Below are 24,873 nucleotides of genomic sequence, written 5' to 3'. Positions count from 1 at the left end.
AATTCGGCAGTACACGAGGAGATGGTAGCCTTTCCCTAAAACGCCATTTCGGTAATGTAAGTATTTCCTAAGTCGTGATCAGTAAGAGCTGTGGGAACATATTCTGGATGTCTGTGCTATCATACAGCAGACAGTAAGTGTACGCAACAGGCGTTTCTCGATAAATACGGTACAGGGCTGTAAATGTATTTTCTCTTTCTTACCCTTTTCTTCATCACCTTTTCTTTACTCTAGCTTCCCTTCTCGTGAGGATACCGTACAGAATACACAAAGCACACAAAATGCATGTTAATCGACTGTTTATGCCACTGGTAAGGTTTTTGGTCAATAGTCCGCTATGGCTAGTTAAGTTTTCGGGGAGTCAAGGTTATATGTTTTTGGGGAGTCGAGGTTATATGCTGCGGATTTTCGGCAGCACCGGTGGGGGACGGGGTGGAGGGGAGTCCCTTTATCCCCACATTGTTCAAGAGTCAATGGTAAATTGTTCAGAAGCCACAATCCAAAGAAATACACACAGCACCTTATTAAACTTTCTATCTTACATAATACCCCAAATCCTTAAAAGTCTTCTCCAGGTCTGGAGTTCATCAGTAATTCTCTAGTCTGTGCCTTTTGCAGAAAATGTACAGCTTTAAACTTTCACGCCTTAAGGAAATTCATTATACTAGTTGGGGAAATATTATAAAATGCCCGTGACAGGAGTCACAGAAGACAAGGGACTAAGACAGGAGCATTCGCTGTCCCACTCTGGAGGACCTCTACCTCTCCTCCTAGACAAGCTGACCCCCACCAGCCACTGACAGGGCACCAGCAGCGGGAAACGTGACTTTCCCATGGGGAAATGATGGGGAACCCAACAGCTGCTTTCTCTTTGTCCAAATACGGGTCCAGGGGGTTGGGAGGGAGGCAGAACCTACCAGAAACCTTGCCTCGCCCAGAACGGAGCTCTCTATTCTTATCTCTACCACAAGAAGGGGTCCTGGAACCTCCCAGAAGGCTGTAACTTCCTCTTAGGCCCTGGAGGACCTCCCTCCGGAGTAGGCTAGGAGGTGGGAAACCAGGAAACTGTGGGATCAGGGGAGTCATCACCCCAAGAGGCCAACACCAAATGTATTAAGATCAGACAGTCACAGTAGACACAGATCCAGGCTGTTAGGTCACCTCCACGCAAACACCGGGCCTTTCGGAAGACAAAAGGTGCCCTTCTGCTAGCACAAGGGTATGCCCCAAAGGTGCACGTGGCCACAGAGAAGCAGCTTCCAAGATGAAATTTCACTGAGCTAAATTCAACTAGCACACCACTAAAACTCACTTCTTTTTTTTTTTTTAAGATTTTTATTTATTTATTTGACAGAGATCACAAGTAGACAGAGAGGCAGGCAGAGAAAGAGGAGGAAGCAGGCTCCCCGCTAACCAGAGAGCCTGATGCGGCACTCGATCCCAGGACCCTGGGATCATGACCTAGGCTGAAGGCAGAGGCTTTAAGCCACTGAGCCACCCAGGCACCCCTAAAACTCACTTCTGCTTGGCGAAACATACAGAGGACAGAAGAACAAGTTAAATAACGTCGGGAGGAAGGAATCAGAAGAAATCGAGAAGGTGAGACATGGCACAGAACAAACGGGCAAGTCAACATTACAGGGGCCCCAGGAGTAGAAGGGGGGTGCAAGTCTGCAGGAGGAGAGACGGCGAAAGACTCGATCAAATGCAATGAGCGGCTCCTCACCGCACTCTGGTTTGAACAGTGGAGCTGGAAGAGACATTTTGGGACAATAAGACATGTGAATCCAGACAGTGCGGCTCAGACAACAGAGGTTCACTGTCAGGTTCAGCAGGCGTGATCACAGGACCGTGGGGGCTTAGAAACACAGTCTTAATGTCAGAAATGTGTATGTGTCATGGTATCTGTGCTTTACCCCCAGAACAAATAAAGCAAATAAGGCAAAATGCTAATAACCGTTAAATTCAGCCCATGCATATTTGGGATATCTGTTACACTACTCTATTTTTCTCTAGATTTTAAAACTATCGTAATTAAAAGTAAAACAAAACAGGGGCACCTGAGTGGCTTAGTCAGTTAAGCGACCAACTCTTGGGTTTGGCTCAGGTCATGATTTCAGAGTCATGAGATAAAGCCCCGTGTGGGCTCTGTGCTCAGCACAGAGTCTGCTCGTCCTTCTCCCTCCCCTTTGGCTCCTCCCCCCACTCACACACACGCTCAGTCTCTCAAATACATAAAATCTATTAAAAAAATTTTTAAAGGTTAAAAAAAAAAGGTAAAACAAAATACAGAAATGGTAAAATAAACATTAACTGTTATAAAAATATCAGATTCAACCAAAATGTTTTGTCAATCCATTCATGCAACAAATGTTATGATATTCTGGGGTGCCTACCATATGGCAGACATTTTCATAGGTTCTGACGTTCAATAATGAACAAAGGCGCCAAAGTTCCCATCCTCAAAGGGCTTATAGTCTAGCATGGGAGTCAGATCATTTTTTTAAAATTCATCGGCACAAGACATAGAATGCCAGACAGTCACGAGTGCCAAGGAGAGATGATACACAGAGAAGACAGATAAGAAGTGCTGGAGGAAGGCCATCGTGGGGAGGACAGACGAACCCCGGCGGGAGGGAGGAGGGGAGGGTGGGACAACATAACCCATACAAGCCCATGGCTCTTTAGTTATGTAGAGGCTCCAAGGGGTGCATCATGAGGGAGGGAAGTGCCCGGAACACAGAGCAAGCCACAAGGAAGCCAAGGAGCCCAGAGGACAAGCCGGAGGGGCGCCCACGCTGTGCAAGGCCTGAAGGGCCACAGTGGGGACTGGGGTTTCCACTCTGGGGGCAACGAGGGGCCCTGGAGGCTTCGAGAAAGGGAGCGTGGTGACCTCCTGATCAGTCACCACGGGATCACTCACTCCAGTAAACTGCCCTGAGCGCAGATCAAGGGCGGGGGGACGTGGAAGCAGACACCGGCCAGGATGACTGCGGAGCTCCTGGGAGGGAGATGCCAACACCTGGACAGGTGTCACGGTAGCCTGCGACTGACGTAAAGGCTGCAAGACTCGCTGACAGATCACCCTCGGGATGTCAGAGGAAACAGGGAGTCAAAAATGAGCCCAAGCCACCAATTCAGCCAACTTTATATGTAAAACAAGGAAATGCAGGCTTCTCTTTAAAAATAAATAAATAAATAAGCCCAACACTTCAGACCGTAGCACCTGGAAGGAGGGGGACAGCCACCCAAAGCACCGAGACGGGAGGGAAGGAGCAGGCGTGGACGGGAAGAGCCGGTTCTGCGCACGTCACATTCGAGACCCTGGTTAGAAATGCACGGAGGCAGGGAATAAGCAGTAGGACAGAGTCAGGGATTTTGGGGGCGAGGTCCACACCGAGGACATAAATTTGGGGATCTTCAGACTGCAGATGATACTTTGAAGACAGCCCTAGTGACCTCATCTTAACTGGATTAGGCCTGCAAAGACCTTATTTCCAAAGAAGGACACATCAAAGGTTCTGGAGATTAGGACTTCAATGTACCTTTGTGGGGAAATAAAATTCAATCCACAACGGGTGTCAATGTTTAGATGTCAGGGAGACGAGGAGGAGTCTGCAAAGGAAAATCAAGCGTGAGTGTACAGGGTGCAGGAGGGTCTTGGGAATCCCAGGGCCGGGTTCCACAGGTGGCTAGAAGACAGGAAGATGGTGGCAGGGCAGTGAGAAGAGGGCTGAGCAGTTCCCACTGGACTCTGCAAGGCAGAGCCCATCAGGTACAGATAAGCCTGACGTTAACAGCGGGAGGAAAGAAACCACAGACTCCAAGAACTAAAAACTTTGGCAACGAGTTTCCTCTAAGGGAAAAAAAAGACTGGCGTAGTGGCTACAGAGGAAGGGAGCCTCCAAACAGGTATGGTTTGGTTAAATGAGAGAAATAACAGCATGTGTTTTAATGATGATGTGAACGGTCCAACCCAGAAAGGTAACAGGTGAACAGGTGAGTGCTGGATCCCGATGCTGAAGCAGAGAGGTCAGCTTCAGCAGCAGAGCCCTCACACACTGGGTACACAGGGGTCACATCCCCACTGGAGATACCAGGCTGCTTCCCCACTGGGTCGCAGCCCTCCCTCACCCCCGCTGGCTGCACAGCCATCCAAGACAGCCCTGGGAACTCATCTATGCTACCACTGTTCTGCTCCCAGGCGGCAGAGGAGTAGGTAGGAGTCCTGGGCTGAAGGCTGTTGATGTCATCTTCAGATTCCTTCTATTTTTTTCCTCAATAAATAAACAGCAAGATCATCAACTAAGAGTGAAAAGGAAGAAAGAGGTTTGAGAAGGCAAACTGAGAAAATGAGGAGAGCAGGGAAAATAAAAGGAGCAAGTGGAAGTGTCCAGGGTCCACTCCAGGTTAGTGTTTCTGAATTCAGAACGAGCAGGTGACACAATGCTGTGCTTTTATCCAGACACACTCAGCTACAGAGGTGCATGGAACAGATGCGGAGGAATCTGAGGGGCACATGAAGCAGCACAGTAACTGCCCTACTGCAAATGAGGCCCTGGTGGAGATATAAAGAGAAACAATGGGTAATCCTGGCTCAGGAGCTCACACCTCAGTGGGGAAGACAGCAAGAGGAGCACGCCAGGACAAAACAGAAGAGGACGGTTCCAGAGGGGAAAGCAAAGTACCCAGGAGGAGTGCAAACTAGGAAATGATTCTGTCTGAACAGGAAGCAGAAGAGTTGTCAGAAGACGGCAAGCAGAAGTGAGCCACCGGAAGCTACAGCTCTAACTTTCCATCTTTGCATGAAGAACTAAGAGAAATTTTATTTTTTTTTAAGATTTCATTTATTTATTTGAGAGAGAGAGAAAGAGCGCACAAGCAGAGGGAGTGGCAGAGGGTGAAGCAGGCTCCCTGCTTGGCAGGGAGCAGGGCTTGATCCCAGGACCCCGAGATCATGACCTGAGCCAAAGGCAGACGCTTAACCTACTGAGCCACCCAGGCGCCCTTCAAGATAAATTTTAAACCAAATATTCCCGGTTCACGGTTATTTCGTTGATATAAATTCGATTAGAGGAAGAAGACAGAATGAATTCATAATGTACAAAAGTAACTCTCTGTTATGGACTGAACATTTGTGGCCCCCGAGAATTCACAGTGAAACTGAAATCCCCCAGGTGATGGCAGTAGGAGGTGGGGGCCTCTGGCAGGTGATTAGGTCATACAGGTGGAGAGTCTTCCTGAATGGGATATGGGAACGGCCCTTCACAGAAGCAACTCCAGAGAGATCCCCCACCCTCTCCACCAAGCAGGGACGTGGCGAAAAGACAGCTCTCTGCACCCCAACACAGGGTTCTCACCAGAACCGAACATGCCAGCCCCTTGATCTCAGACCTGAAGACTCCAGAAGCGTGAGAAATAAATATCTGTTCTTTAAAAGCCACCTGGTCCACGCTATTAGGTCTTAGCGGCCTGAACTAAGCTACCTCCAAACCTCAAATCTGGCCATTAGTCATAACCAAGGCCTTCAACTCTGGCCAATGCCATTAAGGCATATAGCGAACAGATCTGAATTGCCTTCATCACATTCCCCAGGGCAGTCAGATGTCACAAGGCCACCACAAAGGCTGACGACACATATCGGTGAATAGGTTAAATCACAAAAATAAAGGGAAAATAATCTGGAAAACAAGTATTTCTTAACGAACTGCAGTTCTCATTAACCCAACCAGAGGACTACATGGTTACTCAGCAGCAACAGGCAATGTTAATCTCCATTCAAAGTCCATGAAACCGACAAGAAACAGCTGGTACCGGGTGTCTGGCTGGAGAATGAATGGGAATAAAGAATACGGGAATGGGAATTTCAGAACAGGAAAGAAGCGGGGAATCTCCTCTATGGGGAATTATCCAACGGGCCACCTCTACAGCATTCATCTAAGAAATACGCAAGGAACACCCACTATGTCTCAAAAATAGGGCCACAGCATAGAGACAGGTAGAAGGACGGGTATGCACACACACAACAACCTAGTAGGAGAAGCGCCTCAAAAATGCATTCAAACTAGTCAGATACACACATCCTTTGGCAAAATGGATCAACCTGCCCCGTCAGATTGAACTGCTTCTTCCAATCTGCATACATGTCAGGAGCCAGATTCTCAAGGAATTATATTATCACTGTTACATCTCCTGAGCCCGAAAGGGCTATTCCAAATTGTTTCTGAGAGCAATACTTCCGAGATGCGCGAAGATACAAAATAAAATCGATGAAAGCAAGGCACACGGGGTTTTTTCTTCTTAGCCTCTCTCACATAATCTCTCAAGACTCAACCAGAGCCAAGGAAATTACTCAGAATAAACGTAATCTAAAAGATATAAAAGGAGACCCAGAACCTCTTATGAAAGATAACTGTATACCATCTAAAATTCTCGTATTTTTTTTAAGATTTTATTTATTTATTTGAGAGAGAGAGAATGAGAGAGAGAGAGAGCTTAAGTGGAGAAAAGTCAGCAGGAGAAGCAGACTCCCTGTCAAGCAGGGAGCCCGATGCAGTACTCAATCCCGGGACTCCAAGATCATGACCTGAGTCGAAAGCAGTCACCCAACCAACTAAGCCACCCAGGCACCCTGCATAAGTATTTATATCCGCTATAGTGAAATACAACTTTAAGTCACCAAGTAAAACGGAGTACAGACGATGCACTTGGGCTCCTCCTCCCATCACCCCTGGAGAGGGGAATAAAATTCTGGTTTCCAAAACACATCAAAGCTACTACCTATTTGATGCCAGCCTGCCTGACACATCCTCTCAGATGCACTCAAGTTACGACTTACTACGGAAGTGGCCCCTAACATATGCAGGAAGAAAGAATTAATTCATGATTTTTGACTTAACTCTCCTAATGACCACCAACACCGTATGGAAGTGCTACCCACAAATCTACCTAATTTTTTAAATTAAATTACCAGAGTGTAGCAAAAATGTCACTTCTTTTGGGGAGACTATATATATTCCAAGAGGTAAAATGCAGAAAAGGCACTGATAAGAGATGGTCTTGATACGGATACATGAGCCTCAAAAAGAAATCTGAGATCTTTGAAAGCCACATCAGTCCTTTTGAAAACAAAACAACTGTTATCAAATTTCACCACAATGAAATTCATAAAAGCCTTCTAATTAGTGTTACTTTGTTAACATTTAAACCATAAGAATTTAGTATTTATCCTTCTCTAAGATTTCAAGCTATCTGAATACAATTCAAGTGAAACTAAAAACAGAATGTTTTATGGTCACATAAATGCTGGCCCTCTGAGTTAGCCACAGGAGTAGGGAAACACTAGCCAACCTCAAGAAAGGTGAATATGGCTTTATTTCTTATTGGGGCATGTTGCACGTGACATGAAAACCCCAAGGGATCCACACACAAAAAAGGTAATAGACTAGTAAGCGAGCTTAGCAAGGTTGCAAACTACAAGGTCAATACACAAAAATTGGGTGTGTTTCTATATACTAGCAATGAGTACTTGGAGTCTGAAATTTTATTTATTTATTTTTAAAGATTTTATTTATTTTTCAGAGAGAGCAAGCGCACACACAAGCAGGGGGAGTGGCAGGCAGAGGGAGAAGCAGGGAGCCAAGGATCCCCCCAGTACCCTGGGACCATGACCTGAGCCTTAGTCAGCCACTTAACTGACTGAGCCACCCAGGTGCCCCTGAAATTTCTTTTGTTTTAAATACCATTTTCAATCGCATCAATAGATCTGAAACATTTAGGGATAAATTAAACAAAATGTGTCAGACCCATACATTGAAAACTACAAAACACTCCTGAATTAAAAATTTTAAAAGCCCTAAATAATTGAAGAGATATACCATGTTCGTGAATCAGGAAACACCTTACTGTTAAGAAGGTGTCAATTCTTCTCCAAATTGATTTACAGATTCAATGCAATCCCAATTAAAATCCCAGGCTTTTTTTTGTAGAAATTGATAAGTTGATTCTAAAATTTGCACAGAAATGAAAAAGACCTAAAATGGCCAAACAATTTGGGGAAGCAAAGAGTTGGAAGTCTTACATTATCTGATTTCAAGACATTCAAAACCTGGAGCAATCCAGATAGTATGATATTATCATATAGATACAGATGCTGAAGCAGAACAGAGGCCAGAATCAGATCCTCACATACATATTCAAAATATTTTTGACAAAAGCACCAAGGTAATTCACTTGAAAATGGACCATCTTTCAGGATATGGTGCTGGAACAACTGAACATCCATATGCAAAAAACAAGACAAAACAAAACTGTGACCATTATACCTTCTGGGTACACAAAACTTGAAATGAATTGCAGACCCAAATATAGAACTTCCAAAATAAAATAAATGAGAGAAACTTTCTGACCTCGGGATAGGTAAAGCCCTTCTCAGATAAATCAAAAGCATGGGCCATAAAAGAAAAAAATAATAAATTGGATTTCATTAAAATTAAGAATTGCTGCTCATCGAGAGATATTGTTAAGAGAAAGGAAAAGACGACAGACTGAGAGAAACTATTCTCACTACATGGATCTGACAAAAGATCTGAATCCATACCATGAGAAGAACTCTTACATCAGAATTATAAAAAAACAAACAATCCAACTTAGAATACCAATGAACAGATTTTAACAGACACAACCTAAAACAAAACATCAGCTAGCCAATGAATACATGAGAAACCGCTGGGCATCATTTTCAATCCAAATCAAACCCACAATGAGCTACCACTACACACCCACTAGAAAGGATTAAATTTGAAATTCTGACAGTATCTAGTTTTGGCAAAGAAGTGATAACTGGAACTTTCGGAGATCACTGATGTGAATATAATACGGTACCATGAGGGGTCCTGGCATGGCTCAGTGAGTTAAGCATCCAACTCTTGATTCCGGCTTAGGTCATGATCTCAGGATTGTGGGATGGAGCCACCTAGTGGGCTCCACACTCAGTTGGGGAGTCTGCTTTTCTCCCTCTCCCTCTCTCTTTGCCTCTGTCCCTGCTCAGGCGCGCACGTGCGCGCGTTTTTTTTTTAAAATGGTACAATTCTGGAAAACAATCTGGCAGTTTCTTACCAAATAAAACATACACTTACCATATGACCCAGAAAATCTATTCCTAAGTATTTACCCAAGAGAAATAAAAACACACACCTACACAAAGACTTATACATGAATGGTCATAGCATAACTTCACTCACAATAGCCCAAAATCACAACCCAAATGTCCACTAACAAGTGAATGGGGAATAAAGTCACGGCTTATCTATATGATGCCAACACAATGTGGCAATAAAACGGAACAAACTACCCACATATGCAACAACGTGGGTGAATCTCAAAAACAGAATGCTGTTTAATCTAATTTAATTTATTTATTTGACACAGAGAGAGAGATCACAAGTAGGCAGAGAGGCAGGCAGAGGTGGGGGGAGGGAAGCAGGCTCCCCGCTGAGCAGAAAGCCCGATGTGGGGCTCGATCCCAGGACTCTGAGATCATGACCTGAGCCGAAGGCAGAGGCTTAACCCACTGAGCCACCCAGGCGCCCCTGTAATGCTGGTTTTTAAAAAAGAAAAGACAGAGAAGTATATACGGTATGGTTTAACTCGGATGAAATTTCAAAAAAAGACCAATTTAATCTACATACTGACAGAAAGCAGATCCAAGACTGCTGAAGCTGGTCATGGGGGTGCAGAGTGAGTGAGGGCTGACCGAGGAAGAGAAGGAGGGAATCTTGTAGGATTCTGGAATGTTCTCATTCTTAATTGTGATGGTGATTCCTCAGACATAAGCCCTACACTGAAAAGGGTGCATTTTCTTGAATATAAATCATACCTAAGTTGATTTTTAAAAAATGAATAATGACCAGCTCAAACGACACTAAAAAACTAAAGTCCGTGAGCCTCTCTAGTCACTCACGCCCAAAAAGCCCCATCATCCCAGCTTCTGAAGAAATGAACGCCTCCTTTTCCACTGAGTGCAAATTCACAGGAGTGGGTATCCTAAGGTGGGTTAACATATCACAACATCTGCTACGGGAAGTGCAACTGAGATCGAGGCGTACGGTATTCTGTGTGACATCACATTACAGCATTTCACCCCGTCTCTCGTCCTCTCCGCCACGTCCACCCATCTAACAAGACCCACGGGCTGAAACGCAGCCACACCTCTAACTCAGCGAAGGATTCAAAGCATTTACTGCCAACTGTTTGTGGGGGGCCGGGGGTCTCCTTTTCCCAAGAAATGCCAAATAACCGATCGTAACCAATAAAGGGTTTCTATCTCAGAGAACATTTGCCTCCTTGTAAATAATCGAATTAGTTGTGCTTGCCTCATAACACTGCCCGTTGCTAGGCAACCAGAAGTGGGCAAATCAGAAAACGAATCCACCAAGATATGGGATACAAGCTCTTTTTATGGGTGTCTCATGCTCCGTTAAATACCCTCCAGGAAACGGGAGCAGATCGTCCTCTACTCTCATGGCATTTATATGAAGCAACCCAATTCTTAGTATTTTCCGAACAAAATATTCACAGCCAATTTCACATGGATTCAGCGTCTGCATGCAAGTGACAAAGGCACACAGAACAGCGGATCTTTAAAATCAAAAGATGTCCCTCCTGGAAGGGCAGGACGGCTTCCGGTCCTGACCTCATTTAAGGCAGGGACTGCTCATTCGGCGACTTCTGGGCCGACTTTTATTTTGAGCAGCAGGACCAAGCAGAGGAGGATCTGAGACGCGTGTTCTCCTCCTTACCTGACCGGACCCCTATGCAGGTGCTTCTGTTCCAGCCCCACTGACCCCACTGCAGTTTGATGCCTAACCTGTCCAGATTCCTCTTTGGATAGCACTGCATCCCAGTCTGGATTCCCCAGACCCCTGCTTTCCTGTTCCCCCAAATATGCTCAGCCACCCGTCCCAAGCACTGCCGCCCTGGAATGAGTGGACTGGACCCAGAGGGGCTTCCAGCTTTAGCGACACACCACGAAACCAATCCAACCCCACCGACATCCAGGTCACCCACTGCCAAAAGACACCCACGTGGCCAAAGGAACCTACAGAGGATGCGTTTTCTTTAGGCCACTCATTTTGAACTAGCTGCTAACACTTAAAAATCAGGACATTTCACATCAAATATCCTGTCGCTTTGGAACAAATGCAAACTCTTTCCCACATGGCCATAACTGGCTGGGGCCAAGCGGCACCACCCTCATTACTTGGGGTCACACTCTCAGCTGGACTCTCAGATGCCACCTCTTCTGCCCCATAGACATTCGGGTTCGAGACCAGTCATCTTGGTCCTACATCAAGTGTCACATCAATGAGGCAAGATGTCCCAGGAGACCCTTGGGGATGCTTCTTTCCAGTTAGAGCCATCTCGATTCCTCAGAGTAAGTCTAGTGACAGAAGGACTCCAACTGGGAAGCCCCTCAAAGGCTAAACAGAGTATTGACATGGGGTCCAGCAATTCCATTCCCAGAATATACCCAAAAGAAGTGAAAGCAGGAACACAGAACTTGAACTTGAACACCAGTGTTCACAATAGTGATACTTGAACACCAACGTTCACGGCAACATTGTTCACAACGGCCAAGAGGGAGAAATAGTCCAAGTGTGACAGATGAATCGACAGACAAATGGACAAACGAAATGTGCTTGATACACACCGTAACGGAGTATGAATGAAACCACACAAAGGAATGAAGTTCTGACCGATGCTGTGTCAGGAATGGACCTTAAAACATGAAATAAGCCAGATACAAAGGGACAAATACCATGATTCTATTTATGTGAAATACCTAGCACAGGCAAATGCACAGAAACAGAGAGAAGAAGGGAGGTTCCCAGTAGCTGCGGCGAGAAAGGAATGGGGCGTTATCGATGAATGGGTACAGAGTTTCTGTTTGGGGTGATGACAGGGTTTTGGAAATAGTGGTGATGTTTACACAACCCTGTAGAGAAATCAATGCCACTAAATTCTATACTTAAAAACGGTTAATAGCATATTTGATGTTTCAATTATTTTAGCACAATAAGAAGAAGGGTCTTTGCTCTGCCCCCATCGATCTGCCCAGCATAAGGAGAGGACACGAAGGCGCAGCATGTGTGCTACCCAAGCCCTCAGCATGAATGACGCCCAAAGCACACAGGTGGTAAGTCAGAGCTGAAAGTGAACCCAAGGAGCCCAGTCTGCCTGGTTCCCAAATCCCCATGCTAACTCCTATCTCACAGTCCCCAGCAAGAGGACCTAACCCCAAGTAAAGTGACACAGGACCCGCCTACTTACTGTAAGCAAAATGTTGTTGGTATCACAAAGAAAGACACAATTCAGTATAACGTGGAACTATAAAGTTGTGTTGAAGTAGATATATGTGGCTTGGGGCCAGAATGCATGGGAGGGAGTAGAATGTTTGGCAATAGAAACTTAAATCTGGAGCCACGCGGGTGGCTCAGTGGGTTAAGCCTCTGCCTCGGCTCAGGTCATGATCTAAGGGCTCTGGGATCAAGCCCTGCATCAGGCTCCCTCCTCAACAGGGAGTCTGCTTCTCCCTCACATTCTCCCTCTATGTTCACGCTCTTTCAATATAAATTAATAAAACCCTGAAAAAGAAAATTAAATTTGAGCTTGGATCTACCATTAATTAATTAATTAATTAACTCTCCCCACTCAGGCAAGCCTAGACCAGGACATTTTCACAAAGAAACGAAGTTTTATCATTTCCGTGAGTTATCACTTACTACTCTGCTTTCCACTGGAAACCCTATACCCAGAAGGATTCCCCTGAAGGGCTGCTTAGGGAACTGTGGGCAGTTAAGAGAAGCAAAGAGCTAAGGGAAGGGGAAGGACCTGGGCCAGCACTGGGCCTGAGGGAGCAGGAGGCCAGAGCTGCCCACAGGGGTAGGAAGCCAAGAGGGCAAAGGAAATCTGTCCGCTTGCTCACCTCCTGCTCGTGCAGCCTTGGAACCGAGAGCCACCAGAGCCCGGGAAAGGGCAGAGAACGGGGTGGGGGGCGGGGGAGGGGGTAAACTGGGCAGGGGCCAACACACCTGCAGAGAGAGAACCCAGAGCTGCTCGGAGCCGGCTGGGGTGGGAGCGGGGGGTGACATGGGGGGAGGCCTCTCTCCGAAGTGACTGCCTCTCACAGACCGGCCCTGAGGCCCAGCGGCGAGATGAATTTCCACACGCGCCGATGCTTGGCTAGTGTCGAGACCACACCTGGGACGGTAACTCAGCAACGCCCAAGGACTTAGGACAGTTCCAAGTACCTCAATCCCAGCGACAGGAGTCCCTCGTGGGCTGGACTTGTCGCAGTCATTCCAGGTCCCCAGGCCTGGGACACCGTAGACGCTCAATAAACGTCTGTTGAGCGGCATTCCTTTTATTACGTGAGGGTATCGCCGGGTCGGACTTACTGCATTTTTTGTTACCTGCCAACTAGTGAAGACCACAAAAGGCTCGAGCGAGCAGTGAAACAGAGGTAATGAATCAGGCGTTTCTAACAAGGCTGCTTTTACGGGCATCACACCTCCGCGGGGCCGAACGGGCTCATGGTGGAGGTGCCGTCCATCCCGCAAGGGCGCCCAGCCCAAGGCAGCTGGGCCCAGCACTGACTGGGAGGGAGGCGCTCCGGGCCGGGGCTCCAGCACCGCTTGCACACGACAGCCACTAACTTCCACCGACGGGGCCCACGGGTTGGGGCTCCGCGTCCGCAGGAGCCTCCGGGGCCTTCATTAAGCCCGCCTGTGCGCACCGCCCGCCCTTCGTTCCCGTCCAACACAAACAGGCGGAGCGGGGCCACGGGCTGGAGGGGGAGCCAGGAAAGCCCGGGGCCCGGGGCCCAGCGTGAGTGGGGATGCCCGAGGCGGCCCGTCCTGCCCACACACCCGCAGCAGTGACCCACGACGCCCGGCCAGGCGCCGGCTGACGGCGAGGACCCATCCCCAACTGGACGCATCTCCAGCCAGCCCGGCCTCTGGCCCTCGAGTGCGCTGGGAGGGGAAGCCACAGACCTCGGGCCCTGGTGCAGAATCGGGTTCAGCAGCTCGGCTACCGGCCAGCCGGCTGGCACTGCCTGCTCCAGGCCTCAGTTTCCTCAACTGACCAATGTTGAATGCTCAGTGAAAACCGTGCTGGCATCTTGGGGATTCCAAAAGGAAGAAATACATGGTACCTGGAAAGGAGCGACCAAGCCGGCCTTTGGAGAAGGCCAGAAGCCTCCTGCTCCAGGCCACTCTTAGCAAAGATTCACCTGCTCAAGGGCTGTCACAGGGACAGTTCAGAGAACCCCGAGGCACACCAGCGGGGCCGGGGAGGGGCACAGGACACTGTCCTCGATGCGTTCACAGAAGGTACTCCTAGTTCCCAGCAAGGAGCAGCTGACCCACCAGCATGAACACAGTAGTTTCTAGACGGGAAAGCAGGTTACAGATAAAACCCTTCCGCCGTTCTCCTGAACTCCGCCTTGTCACTGGTCCTCAACAGCCGATTCTTTTAAACGGTTTCACATGGTTGTTTATGAAATGCCCATCATAGCTGAATAAACAGTGATGGAACTAGAGTGGACGGGCAGCCAGTCCGAGCTGGGTGGGCTGTTTGCTGCCAGCCTGTCCCCTGAGGCCCCTCGGGTGTCCCAGACCCCAGAGCAGGGGAAGCATTTCAGGACACATTAGTGGGAGAAGCCAAAACGCTTCGTAAGTGTTCAAACAAAACGCTCTCACTAAATGCCTGCTCTAGGCCAAATACTGGGAAGGGGCATAAAGATTAACAACATATGGGCCTTGCTTTCCAATGATCTTGTGTTACAGTTTAATGGGGCAGACAGATATTCACATAAATAATACAACAACGTTTGTACACTACTTACGGTTTCCCAAAAAGAAAAAAGTTCTTATGGAAGCAAGCAATCAGATCTTAAGTCCCCAAGTCACAATACTTGGCATAGAAAGTTGAAAGAAAAATTGTAAATCCTATACTCATGACGTGGACATCAGTGGAATTTCCCTACATCGAGGGTAGAAAACCTCTGCTGGGCATAAAAGATCAACCAGTTGCCCTCCTAACACGTGGCTCCAAGATGTTTTATGTTCTGTAATTCAGGATTTTTAAGATATCGCGTAAGAATTTTAGACACGCTGGCCCGTGTGAAGATGGGCTGTGCCCACAGCACAGCACAGCCCCGTAGGGTGATGACCAGCCATCCTGAACCACTACAAACCAGTAAGCTACCGGCTTTACGTCAAAGAAAGAAAACAAGCCCAAGGCCAAGTACAAACTAGCACCGCTCTCTTGCCAAGTCCTAGAAGCAACGATGTCAAGGCCTCATGTGCCCACAAATAACTTACAAGTTGTGTGCTTTGTGTTTTACTTAAAGGCAGTAAAGTATACATCTTCCAAAAAAAAACCACCAAAAAACAAAAAAACTTAATTTTATCAAGAAAAATGTAGCAAAATGTTAACAAGGGTGAACCAAGGTGAAGGCTACATGTGGTTTATGTACTGTCCTTTCACCCTTTCTTAGATTTTCTTTCTTCTTTTTTTTTTTTTTAAATAAAAAGCTGAAGTCAAACGAAGGGGGTTGCTCCTGAGGCTCTAAGTGCCCTCTGGCTCCGGCATTCGCCGTGTGTTTTGTTCTGCCATCAATCCTGGGAATCATCGGAGACACAGCCTTTGTAACAAAAAACTAAAAATTTAAAAAAAAAAATTTAAAAAAAACACAAAACCACCACCAAAAACACCTTCTAGCGTTTCACATTTTAGTTGACTCAGCATGACCCCTGCCTTGGGGCAAGGATGCTAAGGCCAATCTGGGTGAGAACACCTCCCCGAAAATCCACATTGCCATCGTCATGGGCCCTTCCTCCAGAGGCCCGGATCTGGAACAGTCCAAACGCAGGACCCGATCTCCCTGAACACAAACCCCAGTACGTTCGTGAAGCTTTTCTGTCGATGTGGAATCAGTGTATTAATAACAGCTTATTGGCACTGAATGAAAAACACACAAGTCTTAATCTTGGGTCTTGAATTGGGTCCAGGCCCTATGTAATACCTGGCTGGAAGGGATACAGCTGTAAGCATGCTTGGTGACTGGAGGCTACGTCGTGAGACCTGAGGTTTGCAACCAGGATTGGTAGCTTAACAAAATTTACTGGTTGTAGAGAAAGTAAACTTGCCTCTGGGGAGGTGAGCTCAGACTCACCATTCTGACAGCAGCCCCTGGTGGCCAGTTTAGTGAAAAGTGTTGGCTCTGATGCTTGAAAGCTCCGACCTTGCCTTAATGAAGGTTGCTGCAAGCAGACAGTCCACTCTAGGTAACAGCTGGGGGGTGATTAGGGAAGCAGCAAAAATTCAAACTACAGTACACCTTCGGGTCACGTAAATCACCAAGTCATTAGGTTACTGGTCACTTGCATTAAAAAAAAAAAAAAAAAGTGGTACTATCTTTCAAAAGTAGAAAAAAAAAAATGAGAATTCATTTTGAAAGGGCAAGGTAATAATACCAGGCAGGTAATACTGACCTTGGTTTGAAAATTAACCTCATTCCTTTATCGTGTAGAAAACCTGTACACAGTCAAGGAGCGCAGACTCCTATGGAAAGTAAAGCGTGTCCTGTCTGCTTCCCAACACAGCATCACCCTAATTTCCACACACCGAAGGCTGGGAATTCTTACGGCAATATAAGGAATTGCTCCGTGTGACAGAAACTTCTAGAAAATGCTATTAGTCCTTCAAAGAATAAAATTAAATAGTCAAGATTATAAGGGAAGCCCGATTTCTCGTGCTGCGGATTTACCGTTTTACTGAACGCAACTCGGAGAATGTTCTTGGGCTGACAGTGAGCTTCAGAGGGCGAGACCCTGTAAGAAGGGGAAGCCACAAGCTCCGAGCCCACCTCTTCGTAAGGTGCACTCCGTCCTCAGCCAGCAGAGAACAATCTGGAAACAATCTGGTGGGCAGCTGCTCTCATCAACAAACTGTTTATTGTAAGAAAGTGGCTGGGTCAAAGGCCAAACATCAACCTGAACCGAGAGCATACGGAGGAAAAATCAATGCCGTCCCCGCCGAAGAAACCAGGGCTTCTCGTGCAGAAGGGAGGGAGAGAGAGAAACTCCTGCCCAGCTCGGAACGCGCGGGCGCCAGACACATCGGCCGTATTTGTAGGCACGGTTGTGTTGCACGCTACTGCAAATGACTGTTTGCTGCTATTTTCAGAACAGCCTCATAACGAGGGCTAAAAAATGGCATTTCAAGCGACACAGAAATCTACTTTCTAAATCACTTCCCCCTAAAAGTTACACAGGCTTGTACCGAGCCGCTTCCTTCTTGCATCTGTCGTATAAGCGAACAAACGTGCCACTACACACTGCACGGACAACACGGCCCGTCTTTAAAGACGTCTCATCTGAAAATGGAGCACCAGCTGGGTACAAGATTACACGAAGGAACAGATTTATTCTAGGTGTATCGGCGGTATTCCGGTTAGGACTTTAAACAGAACTCTCGTCTTTTAGAAACACACACTAAAATATGTACAGGAGAAAGGTCTAATAGAAGTAGGTTTTGCTTCAAAATAATATGGAGAAGGAGTGGGCAGGAGGAGACAAAGACTGGCCAGAACAGAAACCTGTGAAGCAGAGTGATTGTGTTCATGAGTTCACTACATTTTCTGTTGACTTCTGCACATTTGAAATTTTATCTTTTTCTTTTTTTTTAACTTTTTTTTTTTTTACATTTGAAATTTTCTGCAAAACGTTTCCTTTGACGTGTGGGTACAGTCCAACAGTTACTACGAAAAAGAAAAAAAAAAATTTTCTTAAATATGAGGAAAGTATTAACCTCCCAACACAAATGCACGGATCCCCTGTAAGGACACACATGTGGCACAGTTATTACAAGGTGTCTGACAGGACCATTTCGGGGACGTCTGAAACAGAGCTGTTGTGTGCCTAGCCAAACCCTGGAGAGGTGGAAAGAGACCTCCTGTGTGTTCCCAGTGCGTTCGGGATCCGCTAGGACAGCGTCGGACAGCGACAGCGTCACAAGATGGCACTGAATTGTATTGGGGGCGTGAGAACATACGCGGGCTGGTAAGGAAACCCCACGGACACAAATCACCCCGTTTTTAAAAATAGCCAATTCAGGACACAGATTTTGAGACTGTAACTTGGTTGTAAATTTGAGGCTCCTATGCACTGCATTGATAATTCTTAAGTTAACAGCAAAACCAATCTGAGAAAGAACCCGAAGTAAATAAAGCGGAGGGCAAGACAGTCTTTCACTTAAATTAACTGTGCAAAGGCACCTACCAATGATTTCAGATTGAATAAAGATGAAAGATGAAAATGGTAATAACCACAAATTCTTACCAAAAAATGCATCCAAAGGAACTATTTTAAAGTTTTGTTTGTTTGTTTGTTTTTGTTTTGGGGTCTTTTTGTTTGTTTGTTTTGCATCTGATTGTTTTGCTGGGACCAGCATCAATACCGGAGTTCTGGAAAGAATGTGAAAGGTCATCTCATCTGCCCTCCCACAAGAGAACAGAGAAGATTTGGTCATGAGAATCTAGTGACACTGGGCTGTCCTTTAAAAAGCCACCTTGCGGGATAAACTCATTTGGCCAATCTGAGACAGCACGTGTAATCCCATCGGCACCGAAACAAAATACATGCAAAAGAGGAGACTCTTCAAAATCACAGACCTTGAACTTTTAAGACATTTCACAGACTAAAAAAGCCAGAGGAAAAACTTCAATCTTCATGCCTGTAGAAAGCACCAATCTAGACAATTCTAAGGCAGAAAAATCCCTCAAAAAACAAAGCATCGGGGTGCCTGGGTGGTTCAGCTGGTTAAGTGTCTGCTTTTGGCTCAGGTCATGATCTCGGAGTCCCCTGGGATGGGGCCCCGTGTTGGGCTCCCTGCTCAGCGGGGAGTCTGATTCTCCCTCTCCCCATGCCTCTGTTCCTCTCCCAGGCTTGTGCTCACAAGCTCCTTCTCTCAAATAAATAAAATCTTTTTTTTTAAATATTTTCTTTATTTATTTGACAGACAGAGATCACAAGTAGGCAGAGAGGCAGGCAGAGAGAGAGGAGGAAGCAGGCTCCCTGCTGAGCAGAGAGCCCGATGTGGGGCTCGATCCCAGAACCCTGGGATCATGACCTGAGCCAAAGGCAGAGGCTTTAACCCACTGAGCCACCCAGGTGCCCCTCAAATAAATAAAATCTTAAAAAAAAAAAAAAAAAAAAGGAGCATTGTTTTTTAATTTATGGAACCACAATTTGGTGTTTCTTTTAAAACCCCTATTTCCAGGGCGCCTGGGTGGCCCAGTGGGTTAAGCCTCTGCCTTCGGCTCAGGTCATGATCCCAGGGTCCTGGGATCAAGCCCCACATAGGGCTCTCTGCTCGGCGGGGAGCCTTCTTTCTCCTCTCTCTCTGCCTGCCTCTCTGCCTACTTGTAATCTCTGTCTGTCGAATAAATAAATAAATAAATAAATAAAACCTATTTCCTTATTTACTGAGAATAAAAACAGGGAGGCAGGTAAGTGGTGCCATCATCCAATTACTGACTGATAAACAGCTGTGTGGAGGATCTGTTTCTCCTCAAAGACAAGAAAACAACTTGTCAAATACTTTCCTATGGCGTTAGAAAAGGAAAACTTTACAAATTTTCTTAGAAGAATACTCACTTCTAATTTTCCTTTTCATTGCCAAACTTTTACATTGCCTATGGGAGGCAAGTGGGTTTAAACTGCACGTTTCCATAGTTCAGGGCACAGAAAAGCCTCACCCAGTACCAGTCCGCCTTTGCAAGAGATTCCATTTAGAATCTGAATTTAAACCTTGGAGGTAGGAGAGCCGAGTGCCAACACGATCCTTCTCTTGACCCAGAAGCCCTATCTCCCCACACCCAGACACAAGCACAGGAGACACACGTGAGAACTTACACCCACAGCACCAGATTATGTTGTCCATCTCCGTGTGCCAATGGGAAAGTACGTTTCCTTCTTAGCCGGAATCTGTAGATATTTTCACCTAGATCTTTTCTCATCCTCAGGGAAAAAGACCTCTCTGCATGGGAAGGTTCTATTTTAGCAATCTTATAGCATTTTCTAGAAGTTTTAGTTAAGGCAAACACAGGAATATATGCACATATTCAATTTATTCATTCGTTTATAATTTATTTATAGGTTAATTCACATGTTAAAATTGTAAAGACTCAAATACCACTAAAAATATCCATTGAAACAAATATTCTAAAGGCTCATTCAAAGCCACATTCCTCAAGTCACCCAATGGGGTCTGACTTCTAGAATTTTTTATGAGGGCCAGGATTTCCAACAAGCAATAAGAACCAAAATTACAGTCTATACTCCAGCGCTTCCACTGATTAGATAATTAAACCAAAGCCAGAAAATGTTTTAAGAAAGAAAAATATAACACAAGCAGGAGGATAATAGAGAGTTTTTCTAGAAACATCCAGTATCTGGAAGGCTGCGTGTGGTCAACCTCAGCACAGCAGCATCGGGGGAAATGCACCCACTTGTAGGCAGCCACGGGGAGCCAGAACAAGAACTCACGGAGTGATTACAGCATTCTCTTATCTCCGAGAACAGGAGACAGACAGACTAACCTTAGCCGAGTTTTCCTGCTGCCAAGCTGGCCCGCTTTCGCAAGGAAGCCAGAGAGATCTTCGCCTGGACGGCCCCAGCCAGCCTCCCTGCGGAGATCCAGGACCACCACCACCCTGGCACCCGGCTTGTCTCTACCCGCTCAGGCAGGGGAAATGAGATCACACACCATCTGGGGCCACAAATCCCCGTTTTGAAACCCCAAAACGTGATCAACATTTTTTCAAGACAGCACAATTCCCGGAGCGACATTCCCGAATTCTGAGCATGAATGGCAACAGAATGTGCTCCCCGCCTGTCATTCCCACGCCTGAAAACTTCAGGAGGGTTATGGATGGTGCTCAGGTCTCAGTGCCCAGCGCCACAGCAGCCACCACGGGCCCCACGGCTCCGCACCTGAGCTCCAGCGGGCCCCGTGGCCGTGCCCTCCGGCCCGGGGCCAGCATGGGCTCATTCCCTGGGATGCACTTTTTAGGCCTGGGAGACAAAAATCTGCCCCTAAGAATGTTGCAAGACTCCTAGAGACAGCTTCAATCGGCTTCCCCGGGAGGCAAGGCCATAATCCGTACCCGCTCACACATGACAGCTATTAGGGGAGCTGGTGTAGGAGACAGAAAGCATTTGGTCTTGGAGGACTTTTTATTCCAAAAGGGCCTGTTTCCCATCCACGGATCCGTGACTGCATAAGCGGTGGATATAAATAGTCTGAGGAAATAAAAGGGCCCTTCCTAGATAGGGTGCTACCCCCCCAAAGGAAACGGCAGGGATAGACACTCCCTCTCGCCTAACCCTCTTTCCCAGGCCAGCTGGGGAGACCTGAACTAGAACAGCACCCACTCCCAGTGGAAAACACCCAAAGCTGCGCCCACCGGTCTCTCCCATGAGCACCTTATCAGTCCCTGCCTGGGCTGCGGCCCAGACATAGTTATTCTGCAGGAGTCTATTGGAAACATGCTTGTGAAAATAACACGCAAATAACCAGTCGGTCTGTACAGTAGCTGTTTAAAAGCCTCTCCCTGAGAAAGACAGACTTAAACAGAAAGGCAGCTAAGGAAAACACCCCGCGTATTATCTCTTCTGCATGTCAGCATCAAAACCCATCATGTCACCTTTGCCACAGGTATTATGTTCCACAACAGGAAGTCAGTTAACAGAAACAAAACATTTCCAGTTTAGGCGAAGGAAGAAAGAAAGGAGAGAAAGGTGTATGAAAGACTCCTAAACATTCATAGCTATAAAAGCTTTTAAATGTTGGCTTTAATCTGCCAGCTGCTCTCTAGCTCGGGCCGTATTATAAAATAGCTCTCCCACCACCGTCAGCCACATGTCAAACGCCATTCAGGGCACACCTGGAATTCTGAGTTTCTCTCTAATTTGGATCTCGAAAAATTATTTTCTAAGCTGTGTGCTAAAGTAACACTAGAAGTTTCCATCTCATCATACTTATTTGAGATTCAGAACTAAGATTAAAGGCGGAGGGAGGCAGGGTGTCGTGCCAAATACTATGCTAAGACACGAAAAGCAAGTTTTGTTTTCTTTTAAAGAATTTTAATGAACTCCGAAAAATACATGAGATGCTTCCCTGCTCCACAGCCCGGCCTGCTCTCCCAAGGGGTGAGGACCCCTGCCCTGGCTTCCCACCTGTCAGGGCCACCATGAGATCCAGACGAGGCTGTAGACACCTGGGGAGGCACCTGGTTACCTACACCTCGTGCCACGAGATGGGAAAGTGGCTGTTTTCCAGAAACTTCCACAGAAAGGTCTCAAGCACAGTAGGCCCTCAGATGTTTGCTAAATGAGGAGATCAGTTAAAGAAGGAGGAAAAAGGACCATGTGGTATGATTTAGTCTCGGTTTCTTCCTAAAGCAACCAGCATCAGAAAAGCAACTCCCCGGATGGAAGGGACCGCACTCGGAAATTTTAATACATTTACAGATATCGGAACGACTCCTACCTGCTTTCTGGGTGGGGGAGGGGGCATTCCACGGCAAATGATCTGGGGCTGAATCCAAATGAAGAGTGATACTAGTTTTTGTTTTAAAGCATAGAGGACCCATCCCCACAACACCCACACTACCGAAATTACACACGTACACACAACATGACAATCTCTGCATGGCTGCTTTAAAAAGAATCCCAGTTGTCCCTTCTTGTTACGGTTATATCTCAACCCCGAGGCAAAGGAACCGCATACCCTCTCCGCATACCCTCTCTCAGGCAGGACTCCTGCCAACATCCTGCCTGCCTCCGGACGCCTCCGGACCATCAGCTACCAGCCATAAGGAACACCCAAAAGAATGCCAGCTTTGTCGTTTCAAAAAGCCCCAGACCCCAAGCAGTGGTGTCCCAGGGTAAGGGAACATGCCAGGCAGGCTGTGTGCAGTCCCATCCTCTCTCCTCTCCCCGGGATCAGCTTGCAGGATCGAAAGGGACCTACTGAGATCCCATCCCGGCTTGTCCCCATCAACCAGCTACCCCTCCAAGTGCAAACCCTCGAGCTCATGCACACCCTCGCCCGGCAGAGACAAAAATGGGAACAGAGCCCAGAGAAATGGAAGTAAGAGGGCCAGTTTTTCCATGGGACTTTAGGTGCTGCAAGGGAACGAGCTGTGTTTTTCTATCCAATTGGGGTCACACACACACACACAGGTCCCCTACAGGAAGGTGTATTCCTGCTACCTTCCCAGCAGCACCAGCGGCAACACTGGTGGCAGGAGATCAGTGTGGTGGCCGCCCAGAAATCTGCGGTCAGCCATGTGTCCTCTGAGTCTCTCACTCTGATCACACCTCCAGGAAGGAAGTTAATCTGTTTGAGAGGGCTCCCTGTGTAGACGTCAGCACAGCTGTGGTCTTCTCTGAGAAACAGTGCAAGGGGTTCCTTGAAGGAACATCCCAGCAGGGGTGGGGACACTCAACGACAAGCTTCCACCAGGACCCCCAGGACACCCAGAAGCACCTTCCACCCACAGGTGTGAATGCAGTGCTGAGCCCCCGGGGGCACCCACATGGGAAAGAGAGCCACGATTAAACCCAGCAGTATAGCCGTCACTGGCCGTCCACCAGAGTCGGGTCATTACTAACAAAGCTAACACTGTTAGAGTAATTAATACAGACGCTGATTATTAAATAAACTATCAATACCTATACACATCCTTATTTTTTTTTTTAAGTCCTTGCTTCTTAACATTCAAGCTGTGACCGTTTCTGGGATGCCTTCAGAGTCCAATAAGAGTAATCGTGTGCATTTTGAATAACTGGTTTTGCTCGTTACAAAAATGATACACGTACATTACAGAAAATTTAGAAAATACAGAAGTTTAGGGGCACCTGGGTAGCTCAGTGGGTTAAGCCTCTGCCTTCGGCTCAGGTCATGATCCCAGGGTCCTGGGATCAAGCCCCGCATCCGGCTCTCTACTCAGCAGGGAGCCTGCCTCACCCGCCCCATCTGCCTCTCTGCCTACTTGTAATCTCTGTCTGTCAAATAAATAAATAAAATCTTTAAAAAAAATAAAAAAGAAAATACAGAAGTTTAATATCACCACCCCGAACCCACCATCCAGAAATATACCCTAGAATCTGGATTTCCCTCCAGTCCCTTTTCTGTAGACACGTCTGTGGTGTCCACGTGTTGGTGGGTTTTGTTTGCTCAGACAGAGATAATTTTGCTGAGGCCTGAATTTCAATCCTGCCCCTGGGAGTTTTGGTTAAATGGGAAGTCCCTGGTCCCCCAGGGGCCAGCCTCAGCAGAGCCCTGCTTCCTCCTGGTGTCGTGCATGGGGATGCGTATGAGGCCACACGTGACTGGACTTTACAGGGGAAATCACATGCTGCTGTGGCGTGTGGGTGCCGGGAAAGGTCCCAGAACATACCCCCCACCCCACCCCAGCAAACGCTGAGAGTGGACTGTGCTTTGGGGGAGGGTTTATTCCTACCTCGATCACCATCTTATTGTTTTCCATTTGTATGGCAGTAACAGGGAAGCTCCCGGGTACCTCGTAAGTCTTCTGTACTTTGCACTCTAAGAGCGAGGGCCTCCGCACCGAGCTCTGCAAACACAGCTGGTAGGCAGCGAAACCATTCGGGTCACTCGCGTGTTTACTGTGTTCTTTCACGTTCCATCCTCGAACGGCGCTAGGACACAGCAAGATCCCTGAGGAAGGATGACTATTAACTGTGGCGCTGAAAGAAGTCCTGCAGACCCATAAGA

At 47.0% G+C, this 24,873-nt stretch overlaps 1 protein-coding gene across 2 annotated transcripts in view; it reads right to left on the bottom strand.

The window, feature by feature from the left end:
- HLCS (holocarboxylase synthetase) overlaps positions 1-24,873 on the bottom strand; it is a 201,260-nt gene that overhangs the window by 146,534 nt on the left and 29,853 nt on the right. The gene's annotated exons all lie outside the window — the stretch shown is intronic.

This window comes from Lontra canadensis, unplaced genomic scaffold (genome assembly GCF_010015895.1).
Source record: "Lontra canadensis isolate GAN:19392208 unplaced genomic scaffold, GSC_riverotter_1.0 scaffold29, whole genome shotgun sequence".
Lineage (NCBI taxonomy): Eukaryota > Metazoa > Chordata > Mammalia > Carnivora > Mustelidae > Lontra > Lontra canadensis.
Note: the sequence above shows the minus strand (reverse complement) of the source record. Positions and strands in the feature narration are given on the sequence as shown.